Source organism: Arachis ipaensis, chromosome B04 (genome assembly GCF_000816755.2).
Source record: "Arachis ipaensis cultivar K30076 chromosome B04, Araip1.1, whole genome shotgun sequence".
Taxonomy (NCBI): domain Eukaryota; kingdom Viridiplantae; phylum Streptophyta; class Magnoliopsida; order Fabales; family Fabaceae; genus Arachis; species Arachis ipaensis.
This window is the reverse complement of record NC_029788.2, coordinates 104,248,459-104,258,679: the sequence shown is the minus strand read 5'-3', so window position 1 is coordinate 104,258,679 and position 10,221 is coordinate 104,248,459. Positions and strand designations below refer to the sequence as shown.

At 34.7% G+C, this 10,221-nt stretch overlaps 1 long non-coding RNA gene across 1 annotated transcript; it reads right to left on the bottom strand.

Annotated features, from left to right (window-relative positions):
• LOC107637990 lies at positions 214–1,288 on the bottom strand. The gene is made up of 2 exons (XR_001619672.2): positions 1,018–1,288; positions 214–669 (listed from the first exon to the last, which is right to left on the bottom strand). It is a non-coding gene; the product is annotated as an uncharacterized LOC107637990 (long non-coding RNA).

The window sequence follows — 10,221 nt, the reverse complement described above, 5'->3', positions numbered from 1 at the left end:
CAAAATATCATTACAATTAATCCAAAAAAATATCTTATATTTTAAATATATATCGTGTGTTTGTATCTTATAGAAATTTTAAATTTGCATGTCTTGTATCATATTCCATGTCTATGTCAGTGGTCGGGGACACCATCAATCAAATGAGTATAGCTTGTATTTTATTTATTTATTTCCCACACTAGCTAGATTATTTTGTAAAGCATGGAAATCAAAGAAATATCTAAACTCAAATAAAAACTAAACTTTGATATGGTTTCTACATAATGAGATTCATATATATTTGGACTCTGATCATCATTCACTTACTGAGTGTAACAAAAGTAATGATGTGATAAAAGAAGCAGAGGCTGAAAGGAATAAATTGGGATTAATTTATAACTTATAATACTGACATGATGAATCCAATTTTGATACCCCTTCTTCTCTCTACCATTTTTAATGAACCTGGACTTTGTTCCATCAAGAAATTCAATTAAGTTGGCCTGAAGCAGAGAACCCAATATGAAGACCTTTTTGTTCTTCTTCTCTTGTTGCTGCTGCATGATGCATATTGATGAGAAGAATAAGAAGAAGAAGATTGAATCATTTTCCACATGACTTGTATATCTGAATATTCCCCACAAGATTCCATGTCCTTATAAAGACTAACAAGTCCATTTCTCTGTCCTGTTTTTCAAAACCATCATCATCATCATAATAATAAGTAAACACATTACTAAAGGATCAAGGATACACCAGACACAATTTATTCTTTTTTTGTCACTCGTAATTTAGAATCATTGATGATATATACCTATGGTTTTGAATCTCCAAAATTTATCAATGAAAAATTAAATTATTCAAACTTAAGAATTCAAAAAACAAAAAATGAAAAAAAAAAAAAGCAAGTAACTATAAAATTAACGGAATACCATATCATGATATGATAATAAATCTATATATTATTAATCTAATCTAAAGACTAAAGTTAACTAATAATTAAAATTGTAATTTCTGAAGCAGCATGTTACTTACTCTTTTGTTTACACCTGAATTTTGAAGAGAGTTTACGGAGAATACTCTTAATTTTGTAAATAGGAAAACTCTTGAAGTACCTCCATCCCTTCCATTTCTCCATTATTGACACCTTTTTCTCTTTTTTGCACCATCCGTTATATATATATATGAATCATGTCCTTTGGGGGGAAAAATTCATTATAAACACTATAAAACAAGATGAATCCCACCATAGAAAAAACAACAAACAAGAAGACAACGCCTCTTTGTGTTTCCATATTATTTTTGCATAAATATATTCAAGAAACTTGCCCAAATGTCAAACCAAACCGTTAGGTTGTCATTATATTTTGATAAGCATATGTCATATAATGAAATATTCATAATATAAAAATAGCGAGGACCAAACAAGAGATTATCCTTTGGATTTTGCTTTTCCTTAAGTATTCTCAATTTGATTGGATTAAAGAGAGAAGGTATGGGACCCTTTATCAACGGTTGATTGGTTTATCTTAAGTGCCTATATGTTTGTATTGGTTCTCTAAAGTTTCATGCATTAACATAATTATTTCATTATTGGATGTAAAGGGACTTACCATCCACACACTAATTTTGAAATCTAATTCGAAAAGAACCTTAGGATTCTGTTCAAGTCGCTTTCTTTGCTGACATTAATCATCTAATTTGTTTTCCTTATTTTGAAAGAAAAGAATAATTGTCACTTGTCAAAAATATTTTTTCTTTTTCTTAAAAAAAAAAAATCATTTATTTGAATGCTTGTTTTTGAGAACTATTTTGTAGTGTTCCTCAACTGCTTGCTATGACGTCTCACCTATTTATAATCTTACGTTGATCCCTTAACTAATTATTGTCTCCGTTTGTGGTTTTTTTTCTTTTGGTGGACTATAGATATGGGAATATTTTGTTGCATATTCTTTGTTTAAGTAAATTGGTTCTGCCTAAATATTTTTCACCATTTGCACGGTTTTTTATTTTTATTTTAATTTGAATTTTCAGATATTATAATTATATTATAGTAAATGTATCATTAAACATTTATTAAAATTATATATAAGTTAATTAATCATTGACGAAAATTATTAATTAAATGATGGAAGGACAAAAATAATTAATTTATAATTTTTAAAGGACTAATTTAATTGATAAAATTTTTAAGGATAAATTTATAGAGTGACCTATTTTTTAGGAACTAAGTTGACTATTAACTCACTTGTTAATCACCAAAACTTAACGTGAGATATCTTGGAATTAATAATCCGGATATTTCTTTCCACTATATGAGGGATTAGAGTATAAAATGGTAATGCTATATGTACAAATGTTTTTGTAATCAAATTCAACTAAGTTGGCACAAGTCCAATAGAAAAAGAAAACGCAAGCATATGTCACCGTTTCTCCTTTTTCATATTTTTATAGCACATAAATTTTTATGGTAGAATATAAAAATTTATTAATATAATACAATAAGTTTTGCACAAAATTCAAATTTATCAATATAATGTAAAAATTTTTGGAAATAGCACATAAATATTTGCAGATAGTACAGAAAATTTTGGACAAAGCACATAAATTTTTGCTACAAATGTATTTTGTTAATTATGTGAGTTAATGTTTTGAGTATAGTCTTTTAAAAATTTTTGTATTGCACACCAAAATTTTTTGCTATGACTAAGATTTTCATATTGTACACTAAATTTATGTGTTGGGCATATTTTATTGTTTGAGTTTTTTAAATATGTAGGTTTTAGAATATTTTTGTGCTAGACATCAAATTTTTTGTGTTATGTACTAAAATTTCAATGCTATAGTTTTTTGAACATATATATGAGAAGAAAAATGAAAAAGACAACGATGACATGATAATAAAAAATAATAAAAAAAGAATTAAACAAGAGTAAAAAAAAAAAAGACTACATTGAAGAAAAACATACATAATTTTAAAATGACTTAACCACCTAGTTTTATTGTATGTGAATGATGGTTTCTCAGTGGCTAAGAGAAGGGGGAGTGGTTGAATCTTAGCCCCTTTTTCACTTAGTAACTTTTGCTGTCCTTTAGAACACTTGAGGAGAAATTTCTTGTTTTTGTCTCGTGCCTAATCAAGAGATTTTTTTGTTTTGTCTCCTATGCAGCAGAAACAGAAATGGAGTAGAAGAGAGAGAGTTACACCAAGATATATCCTGGTTCAGCTGCTAAGTGCAATGCAGCCTACATCCAGTCTCCATCACAACAATGATGGAATTTCACTATAATCATCTTTGATTACAATCACCAATTCTCCCTAGGAACTACCCTTCCTATCTGAGACAAGTCCAGAATCTAAACCTCAATCCTGAACTTGACTTGGTTACTGCCAAGCTTTCAACTGCTAAGTGCTAACCTAACTTACAAGGGGATTCCCACAGAATCATGAAACACAACACAGATGTACAAAGGACCTCTAAGGACATCTATGGCTTTTTCTTTTAATTTTTCACTCTCTGCCTTTTTTCGCTCTATGACTTTTTCATACAAACCTCACTATTTGCCTTTTTTCATGAGACTCAAGACAGACAAAATTAAACAGAAAATTACAAAATAGAAAACTTTGAAGGAGAAGAACTTCTGTTAGCTTAGGTAGCTATGAGAACTCTGTGCCTTGCACTCTCACTCCTTGCTTCAATCCCTGACTATTCTCCCTTATTTATAGAAGGGGAAGCCTTCACGGTTGAAACTGTTGAACCAAGCTAAACTTCTTCTTCTTCAAACCAGAATCGGTTCGGCCAGAGAGAGAGGAGAGGAAACTGAATGTAAAACCCAACATGCAATTACCTCTGTGTCTTCCCTTTACACCAAGCTTCACCAATCTGAGCCATCCATCTTGACTTGCACTCCAAAAAGGATTCCTAGCCCTTGATGTTTCTTGATGCATGACAGCTCTTCTTGTTCCACTTTTGCTTCCTCCTTCACGTAGCCTCCTTAGCTACCTTTTGTGACGAGTGAACACAAAGCAGAGATGAGCCATGCCTCTGAGATCTTCTTCCTCTAACCGAGATCATCTTCTTCCATTTTTGGTATGGAGAGCATGAGCTTACTTCACCAAATCTTACCCCTTTTTGGTGAAGATCTCAGACACAACATACTTTTTGTTTTCTTTTTCTTGCCATCATTACAATGGTCTTGTTACTTGCTTCTTCTTCTCTACGGTAGCTTGCCATAGCTTCCATATTTTCTTGAGAAGTGACCAAGTGAAGAAGAGAGATGAGAGAGAAGAGAGAATAGAAAGAAAAGCATGTAATGGATTTGAACAAATTAAATCAAAATGAATTAATTCCTACTCCCCTTTCTTTCTTAGTGGCGTGTAACATTAATGAGGCCATCAAATCAATTGCATATTCTCTCTCATGTTTCCAATACAAGTTATTTCAAGTTAATTGAATTTGAAATCCATCACAACTTGAAAGTGAGATCCGTTGGAAGCATGAAGCAAAACATTTACTTTCTCTCCTTTCTTTATTTCGGACCAAGCTAGTTGGTTTCCAACCAAAATTTGAATTGGGCTAACAATGTTACAAGATTCTGGCCCAATAACAAGATGTTGTTTCAGCCAAGTCACTTAAACATTTTAACCAAGGCTGAATGTTTGTAAATTCATTGGGCTTGTAATTTTTCTTTTCTTTTCGGCCCAATAGCAAGAACCTGCACAGCAAAATTATTTTAATTAACATATATGAATTGAAATCAAATTAATAATTTTAATTAATTATTTTAATAATGTTTGATCATCATCAATTTAAATTAGAGTTTTCCAAACTCATCAGTGAAAGTCTTAAAATCTTGTATCCTGCACCATGTTAAAAAAGGGATAAACTTGTAACAAAAAATGGTTTAAGCTAAGTCCATCTAGTAGTAAACAATCTCTTTTTCTATTTTATTTAATTTGGGTGAAAAAAAGCTTTCAAATTTTACACATAATATTCTATATTCTTATCACTAAAAAAAAATGTTGAGTACCATCAGATTTATTATTGGATTCATCAAATAAATTCGTCGGTAATCAATTTATGTAAGGTCCCATATCGGTTGGGGAGGGGAACGAAGCATGCCTTATAAGAGTGTGGATACCTCTCCCTAGCATGACGCGTTTTGACGAGTGAGTGTGGGGGGCTTCGGCTATCATCCCTATCGTCAAAGGCAAAACCGTGAGGTCTTGTGTACCAAAGCGGACAATATCGTGCTAGCGGGTGATCTGGACTGTTACAGATGGTATCAGAGCCAGAGCCCGGATCGATGTGCCAGCGAGGGCGCTTGGCTCCCTTAGGGGGGTGGATTGTAAGGTCCCACATCGGTTGGAGAGGGAACGAAGCATGCCTTATAAGGGTGTGAATACCTCTCCCTAGCATGATGCGTTTTGACGAGTGAGTGTGGGGGGCTTCGGCTATCATCCCTATCGTCAAAGGCAAAACCGTGAGGTCTTGTGTGCCAAAGCGGATAATATCGTGCTAGCGGGTGGTCCGGGCTATTACAGTTTACCGTCGAATTTATCATCATTCTAGAGTTGACGGTATAAATGTCACCGAAAACAGTTTATCGGCAGATTATTTTCGTCTGACACTAATCACTGGCGGATTTTACGTCGGTTTTTTCAATGAATTTGTTGAGAGTGAGTTGATGATTACCGTCGGATTAATCCGACGGTAACTTTGGTGCCATTTCACGTGTTTAGGCACCAAGTTACAGTCAAATTTATCCGCTGGTAAATCCTACGGTAGTTTTTCTTTGGCACAGTTAAGACACAATAGTAGTCAAATTAAAACTCTTGTTAAAAAAATTGTTAGCAAAAATCTAAAATTATCAGAAATGAACAAATTATTTTATTAAAAATAAATGGTCTGAATATAATAAAATGTCACAGAAGTAGAATATAACGAAGTAGACAAACAAAAAAATAAATTTCTAAACCCGACAGATCCCGGTAATCGTCTTCATCATCGGGGTCCCCTGCTAAGGCGACAGAGTAGTTGCTGACGTCAGTGGCCCACTATCAGTGTTGTCGTTAGAACCAGCAGCGCTGCCGCCTAGCGTCACTAGCTCCATCATGTATCTGCTGGTTGTACACCTTCATCTGCTCTTGCAAACGATCTAGCTTCTCTGTTAGGTTTGAGCTGATGGAAACTCTCTTTCCACGCGTGCAAGAAGGTTGTTGTACCTCTGCTCAGACTACTCCTCTAGTTGGTAAAGCTCCTATGTCAGCTTTTGCATCTCCTTCCTCAAGCCGGTAACTTTCTAGGGATCGGCAGGGCTGGTGGCAGAGGCAGAGGCAGAGGAAGCCGCCAATGCAGAGGAGTGGAGGCCACTGGCGAAGAATGACCCCAACCCGAAGCGAGGTTTCTTGTGGGGTTCAGAGGCGGTCTCGCGCCAAACCCTATCAGAATCTACCACTGAGGTCTCAGAGCCGGCTTCGTTGTTCCCAATAGGCGGCTGAGATTGCTGGGTCGCGGCCTCTAATCTCTGTGTGTAATCCTCCTGTGTCACACACGTTGTGATTAGGATAACAGTTAATTGACTTTAAACCAAATAAATTTGAAAGTTAGGATTAGTTTAAACTTACATAATGGCCGCAGACCACTCGTCAGCAAATCTCTCCTTGTTGGCCATCAAAATATGTATATACTTGAAGGTCTCTACCAGTGTCGCCTCACGATCCAACGACTTAGACTATAAATTATATCAACCAATAAAATAAGTCAACAAATTAAACAACTAATTCAAGTAACTACTAAAAAATTAAACGTTACCAAACTACTTACCAATCTGCTATTCGTCTTCATGAAGGTCACCGATCCACCCGTATACTTCGTCGACCTGGACGAAGCCCTGTTAGCGATGTTCGTCAGATGGCAACACTTGTACCTCTCATCATTTCTAAAATGGGTCTCCAGTTTCTTCTTGGATGGACAGATTCAGGTTGTTAGGTGGTCGTGCCTCTGACGAACATTGTTCATCATCTGCTAAAGTCGTTTAGCTGCCTGGTGGTTGTAGATCTTCCTGATCATGAGATTATGTTCCACATCCCATATGAATTTCAACTGCACAAAGTGATTCAACAACATTAGTTAGTCGGAATAAATACAGTTCAAATACAATTAATTAATTCAACATTATTGGGTTCTTACCGTCCACTTCTAAACCATTGCTCTCTAGTCTCAGTTAGGATCTTTGTGTAGCCCGGTCACAGGTGGTCGTACATTAACTTAATGACCTCAGAGATCTCCTATGTACAAGCATTATTGTTTAGTACAAACCTATCAGAGAAAAAAATCTAACATTAATAAACATATAAACACATAAACTTAAGATTAACAAACTTAAGATTAAAAAATTGTATGTACTAACGCCTGCATGCCATCAGGCCAAATCATCAGCTGAATGACGGGCAGTGGTAGTGGGGCATCCTGCTGGGAGCACTGGAGGAATCACCCACTACGATATCTGATCTGTCACTGGATTTGCAGGGAGGGGCATAGCAGAAGGAGACACGTAGTTCGGGTTTGGGACCTTGATGAACTGTTGATCTGCTGGACCCGCCTGTGACGTCAAAGGGGTCGACGGGGTAGTCGCGGTAGAGGGCGATGATTAAACAGTCCCTGGAGATTCGGTGGAATACTTTCCTTTACCACGACTACGAGACCCACTCGATCTACCTTTGTTACCGCTCGTCATCATGTCTATAAAGAGAATATATTATTAACACTAATCAACATAAATACCATTAACACTAATAAGCATATATAGTATACGAATTGTTCAACAAAATTTTCTGAAAAAATTGGACATAACCTCTCCTTAAATTGGACATATATCCACCTTTACGGTTCCCATAAATTCAACCAATCTCAATCCACATCATCAGTCAACACTCAATTAATTTCACAAGAATTAAATTCAACAAAACATCTTTATTCACACATGCTAAAGTGAAATTGTCACCTTGTTAGAGTATCATATCAATAAAATCTAAATATTGTATAAAATCTAAATACTACGTAAATCGTATATCTATCAATAAGTAAAATATGAATCTAGAGTAATTCACACTCTAAGTATCCATATAACACAACTCAAAAAAAAAAATAATAATGATAATTTACGATACCATGAAATAATATGTAATGTCACGAATTCATAGACAATCTAGAATGTCACAAATTTTTATTAGAACAAATCATGGTAGTTTCCAGGAAAAAACTTAACATTAACATCACTAAGTTACTACAAGTGAAATAAAAAAATTACATAAAAACATAAAATTTACATATTAACTGAAGAGAAGCTTGCAAAGATTTTTAATGAGAAGTAACATGTATCCTTGTTAATATATACAGCATAAAACAAATCTTCAACCACATGGTAAATAAACTAAATCCATCTATATAACCTTTGGTATAAATCTATTGCAACAAGAATTGGCAAATTCATAAAATTCTCTTAAAAAATCCACAATATATGTATAAATGTATACTACCATATGAACCAATGTCAAAAGGAAATAACAATAATAAAAAATGTTATAAAAAATGCTAAATCAAATTCTAACTTGGACTTGGCGGACAACGACGAACCTGGCGGCAGACAAAGTGTGCTAGACGAGGGGAAGAAGGTACCGACGCAAAGAATGGTGCTCATCGGCGGTGAGAAGAGCGGCGGCTGCAACGAAGGCTAGGGTTTGCAACGGCAGCTACAAATGGAGACGTCGTGGCAAATGGGAGGTGTAAGGAGAGGAGGGAGGCGTCATCGTCGGCGGCGGCGGTGGGGTTGACGGCTCGGCGGGGTTCAAAAGCGGTTAGAGAGAGAAAGGGAGAAGAGATGTTAGAGAGAGAGTAGTTTCGAATTGAAGGGGGAAAGGGGTTCGCACTTTGAATTCTAGGGCTCATTAATGTCGGATTTATCAGCGGATAAATTCGACGGTAACTTGTTGCGGGTGACTAAAATGCAACATTTCACTAAAATGAGTTTACCAACGGATTGTTCCGACGGTAAATCTCACACTACATTTCGTGCTTCTTTTTCCCATTTTTCCACCAAGTATTACCGGCGAATTTACCGTCAGAATCGAGAATCCACCGGTAAAGATTTGACAAAACGAATTCTTCATCAAAACCGTCGATAAATTTGTCAGTTTAGCCGACGCTAATGTACGACACTAAATCTGACAGTAAATCCAATGATAATCAGTATTTTTCTTGAAGTGTATCACATCATCTTAATAACAAGATCAATAACCTCTCATTCACTAATATAAAATTACTAATAAGGGTTATGGAAGGCAAATAATTCAAGAGGACGGACTTGTTAATTAAACAGAAAATAAAAAATAAAAATGAATTCTCACATCATAACTGATTTATTTAAAAACATAAATTAACAAGATTTAGTCTCTATCCTAAAATTTTCCCTTTAGCCATCTAATTATTTGCAATAAGCAGAGTTAAAAGCTAGGCTAAACCATGTTTTATTTTTTTAGAAGTTTTGAGAATATTTAGTTGATATTTATTGTCTTCTCTATTTCTTACTAGTGGTAATTATTAACCGAATATATTTGCTTTGGATTGAAGACATATAATTGTATCTAAAATTTTGCCTGTTTAGTGTAAAATTTAGTGTGGGATAAAGTATTAAATTGGTCTCCTACGTTTGGGCATAATTTTGTTTTGGTCCTTAAAGTTTAAAGTGTCCTATTTGAATCCAAAAAAGTTTTATTTAGCTTCAATGTGGTCTCACCGTGATATCAAAGTTAAATAATTAACAAAATGTCCTACATGACAACAGTACAAGAACAAGGTCGATAATCTGGAGAACAAGTACAAACTCCAAAGACATAAAATCAACCATGGATGCATCAATACATGTATTTATCATTCTTTTTAGTTCTATAGAAAATGTTTCATTCAAATTGTAAGAAAAATAATAAATAAATGTATTGATGCATCCACGGTTGATTTTGTGCCTCTAGAATTTGTACTTGCTCTTTAGATTATTGACCTTATTCTTGTACTGTTGTCATGTAGGACATTTCGTAATTATTTAATTTTGACCTCACGGTGAGACTACAACAAAGCTAAATAAAGCGTTTTTGAATTCAAATAGGACACTTTAAATCTTAAGGACCAAAACAGGATTACGCCTAGATGTAGGGGACTAATCTAGTACTTTACCCTTTAG